Here is an 18,453-nt window from a genome sequence, read left to right on the forward strand (position 1 = left end):
TAGCCCATCCTTGTTTACATTGTCTGTTTGTCCAATGCAAAAGATAAATGGATCAATGATGATAGGCTATTGCTAATTATGAAAGACTGATTTTAATTGCAGCTTTCCTCCAGATGTGTACCTTTACTGTAGAAAATCAACACAGCCAGTGGCATGTGGTATGCAGCTAATGATCAGGCAAATAAACTTCTCCATAGCAAGGCATATCGGAATTAATTTGCAGTTTACATATTGAAGACATCAATACACCTTTACTGTCTTGTCTCAGAGCTAAGTTAATTCTCCTGCTTTATGTCATAATATAGTTCACAGTTCCAAAGAATGTCATGTCTATCCACTATACTGATGACTTTATTATTGCACCTGTGAATACAACGTACTAGATACCTTAGTATCAAGATGCCTTTCTGTCAAGCATATCAGAGTATGGAAGATAACTCCCTAAAAATTAAGACCCTAGCATAGCAGTGAAATTTCTAGAGAGTCAGTGGTCCGTGACATCTATGGATATCTAAGCTAAAGAAAAAGCAGGTTGTTGTACTCTGTAAAAGCTACCAGTTGTTAAAAAGTACAATATTTGATGGATCTCTTCAGACTTAGAAATCAACACAAACCACATTTGGGTGTGGCATTCTTACTTGATTTAACACATAAATAGATAACTGTGAGTAGGACCCAGAGCAAGAAACTTCTCTGCAGCAGAGTCAAGCTGTGATACAATTAGTTTTTCTACTCAAGCCTTGTAACCCAGTAGAACCAACGGTAATCATAGATTTTATGGCAAATAGAAATGTTCTAATGGAGCCTCTACTTGGGCCCAATAGGACAGTCAGTGCAAACCACAGTTTTGGAGAAAATATATTTGCTTTTGTATGAATATTCTTTTTGAAGAAGCAGTTATTTGATTGCTACTAAACATTGGTAGAGACTGAAAACTTGACCAAAGAAAACAAAATGACTATAATAAACTGGCTTTCTTCAAATAAACTAGGTGTTACCTGATTCAATAAGCCATGAGAATAGGTGAATGCAGCATCAATATCATTAAGGGGAAATGACATACACAATATTATGTTTTAACAGGCCAGAAGATACAAATATGTTGCTGGAACAGATAAATCAGATTCTCAGAATGTCTGTTCCTGTTTTCATTGCTGACCGTTCTTCAGCTTCCACTTACGGCCTCATGTGAAGTTCACTATAATCGGGCAATACATGTGGCTGCCCATTCTTAATGGAAAAATAGATAACATGACTTACAGCTCTAAATCAAGCCATAAGCAATGATAATGAGTTGTCAGTTTGGTCTGGGAAAGAAAAAGATAGGAAGATTGGTGACAAAAATATCTGGAAATGCACCTCTCAGAGTGGATAGAGATTTTGAATTGTGTCCAGTGTGAAAACCTACCAAATTATATCAAAAAATCAGGTAGAGATATGACATCCTATGGCTATTCATCATTTTTTTCCCTATAGCTACCATATTTATTCAATGGATCCACATACAAATTAGCCTTGGTAGTTGGGAAATGATGAATAGTATAAAATATGATTGTCTTCTCACCAAGGCTGATCTATATACTGTCACTGCTGAAAACTCAACCAGATAAATAAAAAGGTCAATGTGAACCTCTGATATGGCTGCAGTCACTGGGGAAACTAGCTAAGAGCCTGGGACAGGTTGATCACATTGGCTCATTTCTTTTAATTTATCTACCAGTATTCACACTTATGTGTATGATATGTATTTTGTCTTCCATATGAATTATATTCTGCAAAATTCATCATTCATGTACTAATGGAATGCCTTTTGCATCATTATAACCCAAACATCATTGATATAACCCATGGAGTTTCTCATTTCACATCAAAATAAATCCAGCAATGTGAATAACTTGAAAATGTCATTTGGAGATATGAAACTAGTAAATATGGTAACTTTAAGTTTTCCCTTTTAGGGGGACAGAAAAGAACGCATTCATTTGAACAAAGATAGGTTCTGTTAGATGGAAATATAAATTTGTTGTCTGGGAGTTAATGTTAGTGGAAGTGTAAGAATGGATTCTGAGTAAAAGTATTAAATATTCCTAAAATTCAGGCAGATAAAAAGACATACACTTCAATAGAAAGGTGAGAAAACCAACAGATACTTTGCAAAAGATAAAATCCAGTTGGCAGTGTATATATTCCTATCCTTTGATTATGGTTCGGCTGAGTGATTTACACAGCAAAGATATGGGGAAGACAAAATGTACATTTTGGCTTGACTCTTGTATTTTTACCATTGTCATGAGATAAACATACCTCAGTGAATTCTGTGGTCCAAAGAGGATAATAGACTGGGGGAAGCAGAGTTCTTCCCCTAGTCAACCCACAAATCTGCAGCAAGAAGCAGAACTTCTATTCTACTGCTACTGAAGCAGAGCAGAGCCACCTACTGAGCCTAGTGTGAGTCATCTGACCCTCAATGACTAACGGATCTGTAAAAATAACCACATTGATGCATGCCAATTGGATATTTTGCTGTTGCTTATTATGCAGAAAAAGCTGGTTGTTACAAATGAATAAACTTCTATTGACTATACTGTCGTTAAGTGTAAAGTCACACAGTAAATGTCATGGGTAGAGATACGGTTGAAGCATAGAGAGCAATAATCTACCACCACTATAGCAAGAAGTTTGCATGCATATTCCCTTATGCACACAGGTACAAAATAAATATTGACAAATGGAAGTTGAAAAAATATTTGCACAAGAGACTTTGGAATTCTGGAAGAGGGTTGAAATCCAGAAACAGATATAACTGTACTCTGGAGATTTTATGAACATCCAAGCATTAAAAAACAAAACAAAATGAAAACTGTAAAATAATTATTAAACAAATAAAAGACTAGGTGACAAATGAGGTTATTTTTCCTTCTGTCTAGATTCTGAAGGGTCTAGAATGAAGAATGCAGCTTTGGCTGGGACATTGCTATTGTCACAATAGGCATCACTAGCAATGACAGCAGGAAAACTTCTAAATTGATTTACAAGCAGCAGCCTCCAGTCTTGGGACCCTAAGAGCAGAAGTAAGAAGAGGCCAGATAATGTGAAAACAGTTTAGAAACTGTAGTGTGAACAGCCCTTAGAGAATTCCATTATATATCTGGGGAATAAAGTAAAATTGTTAGTTTTCTATTACAGGGTGTGATGGGCACAAAATATAATATTTTAGGCATATAATTTTAACTTATTTTATAATCATTACCAGTGATATTATATATTCTTCAGGTAACATTAAATAAATTAACATTTTAATAGCTAATTTCTCAATCTCATTTTCATTTATCACCCATTTCTTGCATCTCACAGAAAAATAAGCAAAATATCACTCTAATTCTTCAATTTGAAGATAAAGCTCTTTCTTATGATAAAAGCGCATGAGTGCTCATAGATTTTACTCAGTTAAGATGGAACTGTAAAATAAAGCTTTAAATTCCAAGTATAATCCCTAAACACAACTTATATTGCTTGTTATACATTTTTTCCTGGTACTCATTTTCAGTGTTCTCACGAGAAGAAAATTTTAATTGCAGAGAAGTAAAATAAATTGTCTTAGGAAAAAATGAATCACCCTTTGAGGAAATGTAGTTACTGGTGTGCTCAAATAAGCCCCATCTGATGTACTCCCTTTGTCTCAACTCACATAAATTGTAATTTTTCCTACCAAAGAGTGATAAAAAAAAAGGTCTTAAAGAAACATTATCATAAGTTTTGAAAGTGCAAGTTATTTCAATAGCTGCATATTTTCTACATTTTTTTATTAAAAATCTCACCAGAAATAATTCAAATTTATTATCTACTATCAGAGAAACATCGAAATAGATGTACGCACATGTAATGGATGAACTTGGATAAGAGAATTTACATAATTTATATAATTTATATATTGGCTCTATGAACTAAAAAATCAAATCAGTATGCCATGTCAGACACAAACAAAAGTGGGTAACTTGATATATATGTCATATGGTATATAATAGAGAAACTATTTGAATATGAAAGAATATGATCGATCATTCAGCTAAGAAATAAACAGTGATGAAATAATCAGTTGAGCAACAAAGAGTTCTCAAGTTCTAGTAACTATTCAGGATCTTAAAGCTTTATGAAAATAGGCAAACAAATTTCCAATTAAGAAATAGAATTCAATCTATTATTTATTAATTATTATTATTATTGTTGTTATTTGTTTTCTAGTTCTATTCCTTCTCATTTAGAATCATAGTGTGGTATATAAGTGGATGATAAATTGTCTGTGCCTATTTATCAACTCATCAAATATTTATTGAGCAATTACTATTCGTAAGGCAATATGAAATTAGAAAAGAATCATACTCAGATTATATGTATATATTATAAAATATCAGTATAAAGAGTATACATATGCCATAGAATTTTAAATGAAAATAGTATTTCAAATGGAGTGTTACAAAGAACTTTGAGGATGTGGTGATATTTTATCTAAACCTTGAAAGAGATATAGTTTGCTGTTTAGATATTTGGGAAGATGTAGTTGAAAAGACATTTCTGGAATCTTTCTCAGAAAGAACAGAAATGTCAGTCACATCAAGGCACATCAATAGGAAACGTCACAATGACAGTTTGCTGTAACATAAACTGTGTGAAGAGTAATGAGAATTATTTTCAGAAAATAATATTTGAGCCAAATTATAAAGGTAAATGGCTTTGCTTTAACTATTTCAGTAGAAATTCACCCTGTGTTTTTATTTAGTTTGAATTTGCTATAATACAGTAACATGAACAGATTTTGCTTCAATAATCTGGAAGAATGTAAAATTCACTAGAGTTGTGGAAGGCCGAAATTTAGAGATTAGTTGGACGGTTATCACGTGATCTGGGTGAATGATTAAAAAAATGCCAGAGGCAGTTGGGAATAAAGGATGAGAAGTTAAAGCAAGAGACAGGAAAAATACAGTGATGCCAGAAACTGTGAGACAGATATAGGGCAGAAAGGAATTTCCTATTCACCCCGTTCCTCGGAGCCCAGTTTCAGGAGGCCTCTGATTTAATGTTTGCTTCCTCAACTCTGCATTCACCACCAAGTGAAGGCCTAAAAAACCTCTTGAGCCTCTGAAATAAGTAACATTTCCTTGACATTTTTCAGTAGACCTACCGTATGTCAGAGCCAAAAGGAACTTCTTCTGTCTATTAGGTAAGTCTCCCATTTTTAGATAAAAACACTAAGGCTTAGAGAAATTAAATAACTCATTCAAGATCACACAGCTAATCATTGTCAACTCTCTAATGAAAATCTGAGTCGCCAGCCTTGCTAATCTAGTGCTCTTATTAATCCATCTGTGCCTTGCCTGTAGCCTGCCTCTTTCTGCATCTGGATTTATCAAGGGACCTATGAAGAGGGAAACAGAAGCAATGTTTGGAAAAGCGGTGCCAATGGAAAAAGTCCTTGTGAATACAGCATTCAGCATGCAGCTGACACACAGATGTTAATTTTATGGATGATACTTAGCTTCCACCCACCTGATGGGATTGATGTAAACACTGATAAATCATCTCCATTTATAAGCTTATATAGAAAAAAGTGTCATAAAAGCAAATATGTTATGTTTATGAGGTAGCTATGCTTCAACAATCCCTTGAATTGCCTCCCCAAATCGTTCTTGAACCAAACCAGGGACACAGCAGCCATCAGAATCAAGTCTACACCATGGAGAAACAGACGCTATATCTGTAAACAATCTAGAGTCTGGCCAGCTGAAGTCACATGAGTTATAGGTAAAAACGGAACACCATAGCACATAAACTCAAATTATATCCAACAAAGAAAAGCCTATTTATGTAGAGTCAAACAATGGTTGGATCTAATGCAGACATAGTGGTCTTTATATTTGCCAGGATTATTTGGCTTTTTTATTCTGCCAAATCCAAGCTAAACATAGTTACAAGGGTAACCTCCTCTCTACTTTGAACAGAGGCAGACAGGCTCCCAGAGCACCACATGTAAAAGGCCTAATTGAGGGGAGGGATTATTTAGTCATCTGTGCCTAGAGACTTTCTGTACTTAATGAGAGTACAAACCTACTACATCACTACACAGCTGAGTCAGTGAGACTTTGTGGTCAGCAGTGTCTACAGATGCTACTTTACTCAGAATTCACAAAGGTGAAGTGTTTGTTGAAAGAGGACTCTATGCCTAAACCCAAAATTAGCAACTAGTAGCCAGTGAATGGTCCCTTTCGACTCGCACTCCTGTATCCCAAATTGAGCATATCTTCTGCAAGAATATACAAGACCCAGGTCACACTAGAATACTTTAAAGTCTGACTGCCCTGAGTTTAAATTCTGGGTTTCCGCCATTTACAAGCTTTTTTCTCTGTGATGTAGGGCAAATTACTGAGCTTAATTTCTTCCTCTGTAAAAAAGGGCTACAAGTATCCTGCATGTTTGATGTTAAGATTACATGTAAAATATCTAGCAAAAAGCCTAACACACAGACACTCAGGAAACTGTAGTAAATTATAGCTGCTTTTATCACTCAAGATTTTATTACAGCAGGACCCTAGAATCCCAGATATTATTTGGTCTTCTTTTCTTATAATTTACATATAATTAATTGAATCATAAATCTAGAAATGATAATAAAACACCATCTTATTTTATTTCCTTCTCTCTAGGAGATAAACATTGCTAAATGAGTGGAATTAGATCTCTGTTCCCAATTATCACAATTTGTTGCTTTATAATTTGAGAGAAGGTGAATGAGTTCAGATATTGAGAAAGAAAAATAAATCCACCTGTGGAACTGTGACACTAAATTATTCAAATTCACAGATTTACTTAATCCACTTTTTTTAAAAATTAAGAGAATTGGAATTAAGTCATTAATAGGCCATAATTCTTGCCTTTAGGAACGTCTCAATTTAGCAGAGAAAGAGAGAGGGGGAGGGAAGGAGACAGAGAGAGAGAGAAGGAGAGAAATAATAGAATGATTTACAAAGTTTTATGAAAACACGTAGAGCAAGTTTCTATTCAGGCACCAATTTTTCAAATCACCTTTGGTAGTATACCACTTAAAAAAAAATGTTCTCCTGATACAACATTAATTTAGAAAACTCCAAATAATCAGCTGTATTCATCCAAATTTGATTATTTCTGTTTTATAAAATCTAAAAAAATTATTTTTGCCTGAAACTTCAGTGAACAATAAAGGAACACAGCTGAAAAAAAAACACCAAAAATGTCCTGCAGACAGATATACTGAGCAATTAACATAGATACATTAACAGTTTAGTAGCCCGTGTCTTGTACAACAAAATGTATTCTTCTTAACTATCCTTTCAGTGTCCCGACTAGAATTTATCTAATCAAATCTCTCTAGAATGAGTACAATGGCCCTCCTTGTGCTTCTCTCGGCCTCTAGAAGTCCTCACCATGATTGAAGGACTTCACCAGCTCATCTTTTTCTTGAATCATGTTGAATGATGCTACTGGCTATAGTAGCTTCTGATCAGAAGTGACCACATATTCTACCTCACTTTGGGGACCTCTAAGGAGTTTCTCTGGCTCTTATCAGCCCCCTAAGAGGTCTATTTGTCTATCTATTCTCTGAAGGAAAAATTCTTTGTCCAGTAAGATCCAAAAAAGTCTTCTAGAAAACTGTCTTTCCAGGAAGCTCAATTAACTGTTATTGGCCCTGTTTACCACTTCAAAACTTCCTACCCATGGCCAAAAAACTGGTAGCCTTAAGTTGTGGTTTACAACCATATGCTGATGGTTAGAATTAGAAATCTTCAAATGCTTTTTTTCCCCTCTGAAAGTGAGCTACAGACTCCAAAATACAAAAGTCATTATCCAAGGGTCATTTGTAGTAAGAAAAACTGTGTAAAGCAAATTCTTAAGATAAGAATGAAATTATTAAATTTAGAAAGATCAAATGACATTTGTATCTCAAAAATAAATCTAAATTAAGATGTTTGTTTCATTTTATAGTCAATAACATCAAAGTATAATTAAAAATTTACCTAATTCTTACAATGAACAAAAATTTTTTAAAAGTCAATCATATTATATTAAAGCCCTGAATGACAATATTCTTACATATATATATATTTGGTCTTTAAAACAGGATTATATAGAAAGTAAAAAAATATTTGGGATCTTCACCAGTTTTCCCAAGGGCTTCTATTAATTATTTGATAATCAAATCATTCTCTTTAGAAGCATCTATCTTGTTACCCTTGTTACTTTCCCTTAGTTAATATTAAGCAGTGTAACTATGCTAAGTCTAATTTGGCATGGATTTTGCCTATTTGATTGATTCTCTAATATTTTATTGCAAAATCAGAATTATCAGTTGTAACTGATTTTCATGGTAATTGCATTGTATTGTTTAGTGTTCACAATATTCAAATATCAGAAAGATGATAAGTAGAGCAGAATACAGTAGTCTCTTTTTGGAATGTATCCTCCTACAGGGGGACCCCTAGTGGATGCCTGAAACCACAGATAGTAACAACCCCTATATGTACATACATACATAGCTGTAATAACGTTTAATTTATAAATTAAGCACAGCATGAGATTGTTAACAATAACTAATATAAAACAGAACAATTATAGTAATATACTATAAAATTATGTAAATGTAACATTATTAAATAAAATATGGGTTATTTGAACACAAGCACTACAGAAATATCAATCTGATAACAGATGGCTACCTATGGGTGAGTAGCATATACAGCGTAGATATGCCGAACAAAGAGATGATTCATATACCCAACAGGATGGAGTAGGATGGCTCGAAATTCCATCACGCTACCTAGAACGGCGCACAATTTAAAACCTATACACTGTTTATTTCTGGAATTCTCTGTGTAATATTTTAGAACTTTAGTTGACTATGAGTAACTGAAACCACAGAATATAAAACCTCAGATAAGGGAGGACTGCTATTTTACCTAGTTCGAAATTGGAGAATTAATTTTATAGATGGTCAGTTCATTTATAAATGTGTTCCTATTATAGTGCCCTTTACCTCATTAATTGTAATTTTCTAATTGGTAAGACATAGATAATGAATATTTAGATAATACGGGCCACCGTATTGTCTTTACATTGTTCTTAGTAATTGTCAGACCAACTTTTTGTTTATGATTGATATAAGAGAGTATCCACATGTCACCTCAAAAAAGAAGTTACCCTATTGTTCAAATACTTATTAAGGTAGCATGCCAGCAGTGAGAAATTGTTGTGCCATTTATTTCCCCCACAATTCTGATCCAAAGCAAGCAACTAATTGATATATTGTAATTGTCTCTGTGGTAGAGGTGCCAATTTAAACCTCATGACTCTAAGGTACAACTAACTACCAAACACTGAGTTTTAGGTATTGTCACTGACTGCCAGTCTGTCCTGGGTAGAAATGTGATCAGAGTGGAAGTGCCTACTTGGCACAATCTCAGTCCAAGAAATCCCAGTTGGATTACAAACAACTCCCACAATTTGAGTCCAGAATTCTGGATCCTAGCTCTGTCTCTTCCACTAACTAGGAGAGGAATTCATAAAGACTGTAACGATATCATTTCAGTTTCTTTACCTGTCAAATTGGATAATAATCAGTGTCCTTTTAGTTCCTATGATAGGCTGAATAATGACCCCTTGAAGATGTCCATGTTCAAAATCCCCAGAACCTATAAATATGTTACTTTACATGTCAAAACAGGTGTTACAGGTGTGATAAAGTTAAGGATCTTGAGATAGGGAGATTTTTGTGAATTATTTAAGAGGTTCCAATGCTAAAACAAAGGTCTTTGTAAGAATGAGGCAGGAGGATCAGAATGAGCAGCAGACAATGTGACTCTGAAAGCAAGAGGTTGGAGTGATGTAAAGAAAGGTTATGAGCCAAGGAATGCAAACAACCTCTAGAAGCAGAAAAAGGGCAAAGAAATGCATTCTCCCTTGAAGCCTCCAAATAGAACACGGTCCTGCTTGACATCTTGATTTCAGACTTTTGACCACTAGAACTTTAAAAAAATTAATTTATGCTGTTTTAAGTCACCAAATTTTTGGTGATTTGCACAACAGCAATAGGAAATTAATATAATCTCCAAATGACCAGGAAGACCACTGGGACAATAAGTATGAGATCTCTCAAAAAAGTCAAGTGTTTCAAAGCAAGATTATATGGTAAGTCATATACTCTGTCCATAGATGATTGGTAAAAATTCCATAAATTATAAACACAGACCAGTAGGTTGGCATCATTCCTTAGTTTTTACATGCACTAAAATGAGTGGAAAAAGTATAATTAGAGGCGGCATAGATGTCTCAGTTTTCTTGATTATGTCACAAGGACCTCCTGGTGCCTTCTACCTCATCATTCCTCTTACCTTCAATCATCAATTGTTTTCCCATTTAATCAATACCTTTTACTATTTTACTGTCACGCCATTTCTTGTTTTATGAAAATGGTTGCTGCTGCACTTTGACGGGGAAAAGAAAATACTAAAAGTAATCTGAAGTCGCAACATCTTCAGCGCAACTTTCTCAGCTAGTCTCACACATGGAAAGAAAGAATGGGATGAGAGTAAAGCATAACTTGGAACATACCATAAATATTCAGACTCTAACTTGGAGTCCTATACAGAACATAAAGAAATGAGGACCTTTTAGACTTTACAAAATGGATTCCATGGGAGCCATGACAGTAATGTCAACTGGTATATAATGGGGATGCCCTTAGGGTGTGACCGTACTGCCCAAAACCACAGAAGCATCAGTAACAACTATCCTGGATAAGCCCTAATCTTCAGGAGCCGATAAGTATAAGGATCCCACCTTGTCCAACCAGTTCATGTAAACTGAACACCTTTGACAGACAATGTTCAGGCCTAACTGAGAGCATCATGGAAGAGTGTGTATGGGGCCGTAAACTCTGACCTTCTGACTCAGTGATATGCTGGCTTGGGATAGACGCACAGCTATCTGCGCTGCCAGTCAACAGAGATCTCCTTGGAGACTCTAAGGACTTTCATCCATTTGCTCTGACGCATAAGCCTCTGTACTTCCCCTCTATGTGTGTTGTGTGTTAACCTGTGTGGATGAATACCTGATTGGTTTATCTGAGAAGATTTCACTCAATAAATCTGGCATTGTGGAAACACACAAACTCATTCAAGGATGTTACTTTGGTAGCTGCTTTCATTGCTTGCAACAAGTCCACAAAGGAAATGAATCTGTAACCACAGAACCAGCTCAAACTGGCTCTAATCTGTTTCTAACAAAAGACTGAGTTACTTGTCAGAGACAACAGACCAAAACCACTAGTCATGCAACTGAAGCATGCGCTGAAGAGACAACTCTGACCCCTGGTTGCATCTGGAACCAAAATCTCCCCCTCTCATGGAACCGAAGGACCAGAACACGACCAGAACTTGAACACTGGAAACTTTTCAGAAGGGAAGAGTCCATTGTTCAGGATCATCCAATGCTAAAGCCCCTTAGCATAAATGGCCAAGTTCCAAATTTCTCCAATCAAAACATACCTCACCATCACTTCAGCATACCAGACTATTCCCTCTAATCCTTAAAATTTGCCCACAGTTCCAGATCAGGGAAAAAGATTTGAGCCTTTTCTTCTGTATCTTTGCCAATTGACTTCGCAATAAAAGCCTTTTCGTTTTTCAAAACTGGTGCCGTAGTGTTGGCTTCTATATGTGAGCTGGCAGCAAGCCCTTGCTCCATCACAAATCTACATTATTCATTTCCTGGTCATTGCTTCATTGGCTACAAAGTAACTGGTTCTAAAGCCAGTCAGTCCAATGTGTGAAAGTTCAAATGTGATACAGACACCTTTACAAGGACAGAAATTATTACTCTGAGCATTATGTTTAGTCCCTGGACTTACTAAGTGTGATACTGCGATTTTTATGAGAGATATATATTTGGTCTTCATCCCATTCCTGGCACAGAGCTCCTAAAACCATGGGAATTTCCAAGTGTTGAGAGAAATCAAGATGTCTTTTGTTATGCTAATGAGGTGACTTTTGGAAAGCTTTTAGATAATCTAAGGCTGGAGACTTGTTGCCAGTGGAGCCAGATTAGAGAGTTGAAACTTGTAGTCACACTTCCCCTAGTCCACTCCCTTTCCCCAAACTCTCCCCCTTACCCAAGACTGACCTTAATCACTGACGGCCAATGATTTAATCTATCATGCCTATGTAATGAAGCCTCCATAAACTCCCAAAACAACAGGGTTCAGAGAGCTTCCAGGTTGGTAAATACTTGGCGATTCAGGGAAAGTGGCACACTCAGAGTGGGCATGAAAGCTCTGCACCCCTTCCCAAATACCTTGCCCTAGGTACCTCTTCATCTGGTTGTTCATCTGTCTCTTTTATCATATTCTTTAATAAACTGGTATATAAACAAGTGTTTCTCCGAGTTCTAACAAATAATTGAATCCAAGAGCGAGGAGGTTATGGGAACCTCTGATTTGTAGTCAAGTTGGAAAGAAGTTGTGAGTAACTTGGGGACCTACAACTTGGTGTAGGAAACACAAACACACACACACATATCTGGTGTCAGAAGTGTTGTGTGTTAGCAGTGTTAGAGTAATGGAGAAATGCAGGAGAATTGGGTTTTCTACATACTAAGTGAATGCTTCTTCTGTGGAATCTTCATGGAGAAAAACCCACTCAACAGTGATTCCTTCGAATTCTACATTTAGACTAAATATATTTAGGTACATTTCACTATAATTTAAATATAATGACAGATAACAAGTAAAATTAAATGTTATTATTTATGTTTGTATTATTCTTGTCAATGTAAGAATATCCAAACCTATAGAGAATTTTTATAAAAATATATTTGAGCCAAACAGGATATATCTGGATGCAAGATCTGAACAGACTGAGATAAATGCTTTGGAGATTGTTGGCAGTTTATTTTACGCATTTGAGATTAAGGAGGGAATGTAAGGAAGATTACATGAACCTCAGAAAAAGCAAGATGGGATTAGATTATCTCTTGCACTCTTTGAAGGAAGTGTCAAGAAGGGCGGTCCGGAGGGGTGTGACATTTACCTAGATGCATAGAAACAATGAACAGGGCTTGCTTAAGGCAAAGATTAACCTTTCACTAAAAAAGTTATATGCCTCGGGCATAATTATCCATCATGACAGTTAATTTATGATCAGATCACCCTGTGAGCTTACTTTCCATTGAACCTCTTTTTCATCCACATTCTTTTAATATCTTCTTTCTTAGAGATAACTCTAACAGTTGCTGCTTGTATTAACGACTAAGGAATGTCAGCTGAGATCTATTAACATGAATATGAGCCTATACTGTCAGATATGACACATTTAATGCAATTCAAAGGAAGTCTGATTAAGGACTAGCCAATTAATATGTAATCAAGCATTTTATGAGTAATTAAGAATTATTGGAACTGTTAGTAATTATAGTCAATTACTCTACAATACTTTGAATGGTAAAATACTCAGGGAGCATATGAGAAAAATAATAATCCAATTCTATATCTTATTGTTTTGAAATAGTGCTTTTTATATAAATGATAAATGGGTAGAAATTAATTAAGCACTTATCTCAACTTTATAGCTTATTGTTCTGAGTTTAGGCCAAAATATGTCAGGCATATTTCAAATGTGTGTGAATAAACACACATGTGCACGCACAAACATTAATTTTAGGTCTTTTTTGAACACATGTATTGATCACTTTATCGGGAAGAAGGGCCCAATAGGTACCTCCATAGAAGAGGCCTCACGGTGTCCCTGGCTTCACTTTTCCTTGCCCTATAGCTTAACAATAGATTGTCCCCAGTGGCTTGACCTAGAGCCTGGAACATTTCCTTCCATAGAAAGTTGCCCTAAAACTCATGATTAACACCCTCACGCTTACCGATCACAATCCTTCTGGTCTAGCATTCCTTCCAGACTACTTCCATCTTTGTTCCTGGCTTCCTAACAGCACCGGAGGATCATATTACCAGAGGAACGGCTCCGAGAAGCACAACAGATTCCCCTCCATCCTGACCCTGGAACGTCACATAGCCCCTGGAATAATGCCCAGATTTTCCCTTAAATACCCTAAGCCAGACTGAGAAGGCAAGGCAGTTTTTGAAGATGTTAACTTGCTGCCATCTCGGATCACTCGTGCTCTGACAAGTGCTTATTCTAAATAAGCCCAACTCCTATGTCAGTCTACTGGCTGAGCAGCACAGACAGCACGAGCCCTGGACTCAGTTGCCCTCCAGTTTCAATTCGGCTATTGTTCTGTATAGGCCACTTAATTTCACCAATTAATGGCCATGATGGTTAATTTTATGTGTCAATTTGGCTTAGTTATAGTACCAGATTTTGATTAAATACCAGTTGCTGTGAAGTTTTTTTTGATGAGATTAACATTTAAATCAGTAGACTTTGAGTAAAGCAAATGAACTTCCATAATGAAAGGACTTATAAAAAATAACATAAAAGGAGCCATTTTAAAATGGAGTCGGGGCTGCTATCTCAGAGAAACTGCCTTGCAAGTCTTAACCTCTAAACCTTTCGAATGTTGAAACTTGGGCAAAATAACCTTTGAACTGGACCTGAAGTAGCATGGTATTCCAAACAACTGTTTGTTATGACTACAGGACATAGAATTGAAGACATTCTTTAGAATTAGCATCACTATGTTAGCTTTTCTGGACTTTTAAAAATACTTTCCTTTTATTGATATAATTGTTCCCCTTTCTTTTCTCATAAATATCCACTGCCTTAATCAGAATGTTATTTGGTTTTCTGCCCGAATCAGTGCTTCCTCAATAGCTATTCTATCGGATCAAAACAAAACAAAACACTTTGTTGCTTCTCACTTTGGCCTTTTATTTTTAGGTTAATATATTCATCAGCTGAAGGCTTTAATTAGAAAAAAAAACAAGGTCTCTGAGAAAGACAGAATTCCTTCTGCAGACTGCTTTCAGATTTGAGCTGCAACATCAAATCATCCCTGGATCTCTAGTCTGCTGGTCTACCCTGCAAATTTTGTACTTGCCGGACTCCACCAAGTACTTGCAAGACTCCACAATCACTTGAACCAGTTCTTAAAAATTAGTTTCTTTCTCCACTGAGAGAGAGAGAGAGAGAGAGAGACTTAGCTGTTTCTCTAGAGAACCCTGACAAATACACTGGTTAAGTTAGAATTCTTCAATTAACGGTGAAAAAGCAAATCATAACATCATAATATTTCCAGGTTTTGTACTATTTTCAGAGCAATCGCAGATTTCTTTATGATATCACTAATGACATTATGAAAGAAAAGTGAGCAAAACTAATAGGTTTGTTCTGCTGCCCCACCTCTACTCCATCCCAGTGTGGTATTTTGAGATTCAATCTATAAAATCAAACTCAGGAAAGGTGCAAAACAGAATGGTTATAAACTATTTTCTATGTAGCATTCTTTGACATTACAAATATCAATACAGGATTACTCTATAATAATATTAATAGGTCTCACTGCTCTCAAGGGACAGCAATAAAATGCTTGATTGTAGCAGGTAAATTGAGATAAAAAAAAATTTTAAGAATCCAACAGCCTCATTTTTGTTAGAAAAGCTTTGTAAATTGTTTCCAATATATATTATTAATGTTATTTTATAAACGTCTAAAAGCATGAAACCGAAAGTGTCCTGATAGTCCCAAAAGACTTACCTAACTTTCTCATCATTATAAGAAAAAACAGGAAATTATGTATTTTGTTATTACAAAAATAACTGTCATTTTCATATTAAAGTCTTTTCCCTCTTCTGGCTTTTACCTGAATTAGGTTGCCTGATATGCACAGGCTGCAAAGAAACATTTCTGCTTTCTCCTGGGACATTTGCTCCTATGCTACCTTCAGGATATTTTGTTGTTTTGTTTTTGTTTCATTCCTAAGAAAGCGAATGATGTTTATTCTCTTAAAGTCTGAGTTTGCTTCTGGCCATGTAAGCTCTAATCCAATATCAAGGCATAACTACTTCCAGCAGTTGCTCAGCAAAACAAAACTTGCTTTTTCATTAAAATCCATTATCATCACAGTCAAAAAAAAAAGCATTCAGGCTGACTCTGATATGCTTTCTTTAAAACGTGATTGTTTTAGGTAACTTGTTGACTGAAATTTAAATTTATCAACAGAACATTTTCCTGAACAACATCTATGAAACGTAAGTACCCCTTATGTATTTTAAACAACCAAAAAAGAATAAGGTAAATTTATTCCAAATGTCAAAGAACAGTCCTCAAATTCTTATCTCTCAATATCATCATTTTTCTTGCTCATCCATTTGTTAAAATTATTGGGTATACAATAAAATTTTCTGGAGAACTTCATGATAGCACAAATGCTGCTACGTAATTTAAGCCAACAAATAGAATATGATGAGTTTGCTCCAAAGTCAAAACACAGTTATGATGTTATAGAATAGGAAAAAAAAAAAAAAAGTCTTAGAACTCAGACCTGTCTTCCCTTGATCGAATATGAGGTGTGGGCATTGGGAAGTAAAAAATTTTGAGTGAAAATTTGAGGGGAAAATGTATAAGAGTGTAATAAAAATATGGTATTATTCTAAGGTTGTTTTTTCTCACTTAATATAAGAATAACCACAAGAGTTAGGTACAGTGAGTATTCCCATTGTAAATATAAATGATGCAACTGTGAAACAAAAGTGGTGAGATTGCTCAATGACATTCAACTACTGAGTGTCAAGGCCATGATTTGACTCAGACATTTTGTGCTTTAGTCTTACTCTAGATAGGGCTTATAAAATTCTATAATACACCCATATAGGAAAAGTCAAAAATACAAGTTTTTTTTTTTTTATTCAGATGCATTAAATAGGTTTCTTATTTTCTTAAGATAAAATGAGCCAAAAAAATAAAGTAACTTCAGACTTTTAAATCATGAATGTTACCATATCACTAATTATACTACATACCCTTAACAACACCCACTGGCTCAGCCAGTTGGGCTGTGCCTGGTGGCCACCTGCTAAGCATTTAGAATAACTTTCACTAAGTGCCCTTTGGAGTTCAATGCAGATAGAACAGGGTGGGGTCTGCAATTACAGGGTGAGTGTCATTTTTCAGTAAAATGGAAAACTTCTTAAAAGGGATGTGTGGGTGGTTAATGGCAGGAATCCTGCAGAGCCAGAACCTTCTCTTAAATATTATCCAGTACAAAACTTTCTCTCAGCTAGCCTCTCCACTGTCCTCTATAAAAACAATGGATATTTCTATTCTTGATCCTTCTCTCCTCTTGTTGATTAATTCATTTCCAGAATCTGTGGTTGTCTTTAGTTCATAATGAAATGATGTTCTTTTGTTACCTCAATAAGTAAACACCCTTGACTAGAGTGGAAAATAAGAATCCCGTGCTAAATATTGAATGTAGAATTCTATGCCAAAGTAATCCATATTAGAATAAAGTTCTGTTTATTACAAGGGAATTCTATATAGAATAAATATAAATTAGCTTGAGTTATATTTTATACTTCAATATCTATTTTACTATACAGTGCTTGCTAAGCTATGCTAAAAACACACATTGCATCTAATTTTTGCCCAAGATTTACAAATAACACATTTTTTGTTTTGAAATATTATTGCAGCATTTGAGTCATCTCTTGCAATTTTAAAAAAGTCTTTTTTTCTTAAAGGGCTGAACTGCAAATTCAGTTTCTTGATATGAGAAACATCTTCGTTCCAAATAATAAGTAGCGAAAGTGATGAAAAAGGTGAAAAAGAATATTTAAAATAGAAATAAAATGCCTACATCTCTATTTATGGCCTGTAAATGTTTGGGAGTTTTTTAATATAGATTTTTATGTTTAATGACTATCTAGATTTTTGTTCGAGTAATCCATCTAAGATCTTGAGCATTCACTCTTCTATGTCTCCAGCTAGAGGACAAAGACCGAAGCACAGAAATTGCTCAGTAAACACCCATTAAATTAAATGAATGAGAATATCTTTTTTCCCCTCAAATACAGGGCTTTACTTGAATTTAATGCTAAAGTATGTAAATTTTATGTAAAAGAAAGTGAGATCATAGGATCATAGAATTTTAGAAGTGAAAAGAAACTTATGAGGTTTTTTCTTAGTGCCTAAGATAATTTTAGGTTGTAGAAGAAAAGTACACACTGAGAGAATCTGGGTACAGTTCTCAAGTTGTTGGTTTTTTCTTTCTTCTAGTAATGTGCATTTTTCTAATATTTTAAAATTCAAAGTTTCTTTTCCATTCACATTGGAATGACTCTCCAGGCTGCTTACCAGATGCCTTTCCACCTAGCCCTTGTTCAAACTTGGTGTGTAAGTACTATCTATTGTATCAGGCTCCTTTCTGTTTCTTTCTTTATACTTAAATAAAAAATTCAGTGCAACC

This window comes from Pteropus alecto, unplaced genomic scaffold, assembly GCF_000325575.1.
Source record: "Pteropus alecto unplaced genomic scaffold, ASM32557v1 scaffold7, whole genome shotgun sequence".
Lineage (NCBI taxonomy): Eukaryota > Metazoa > Chordata > Mammalia > Chiroptera > Pteropodidae > Pteropus > Pteropus alecto.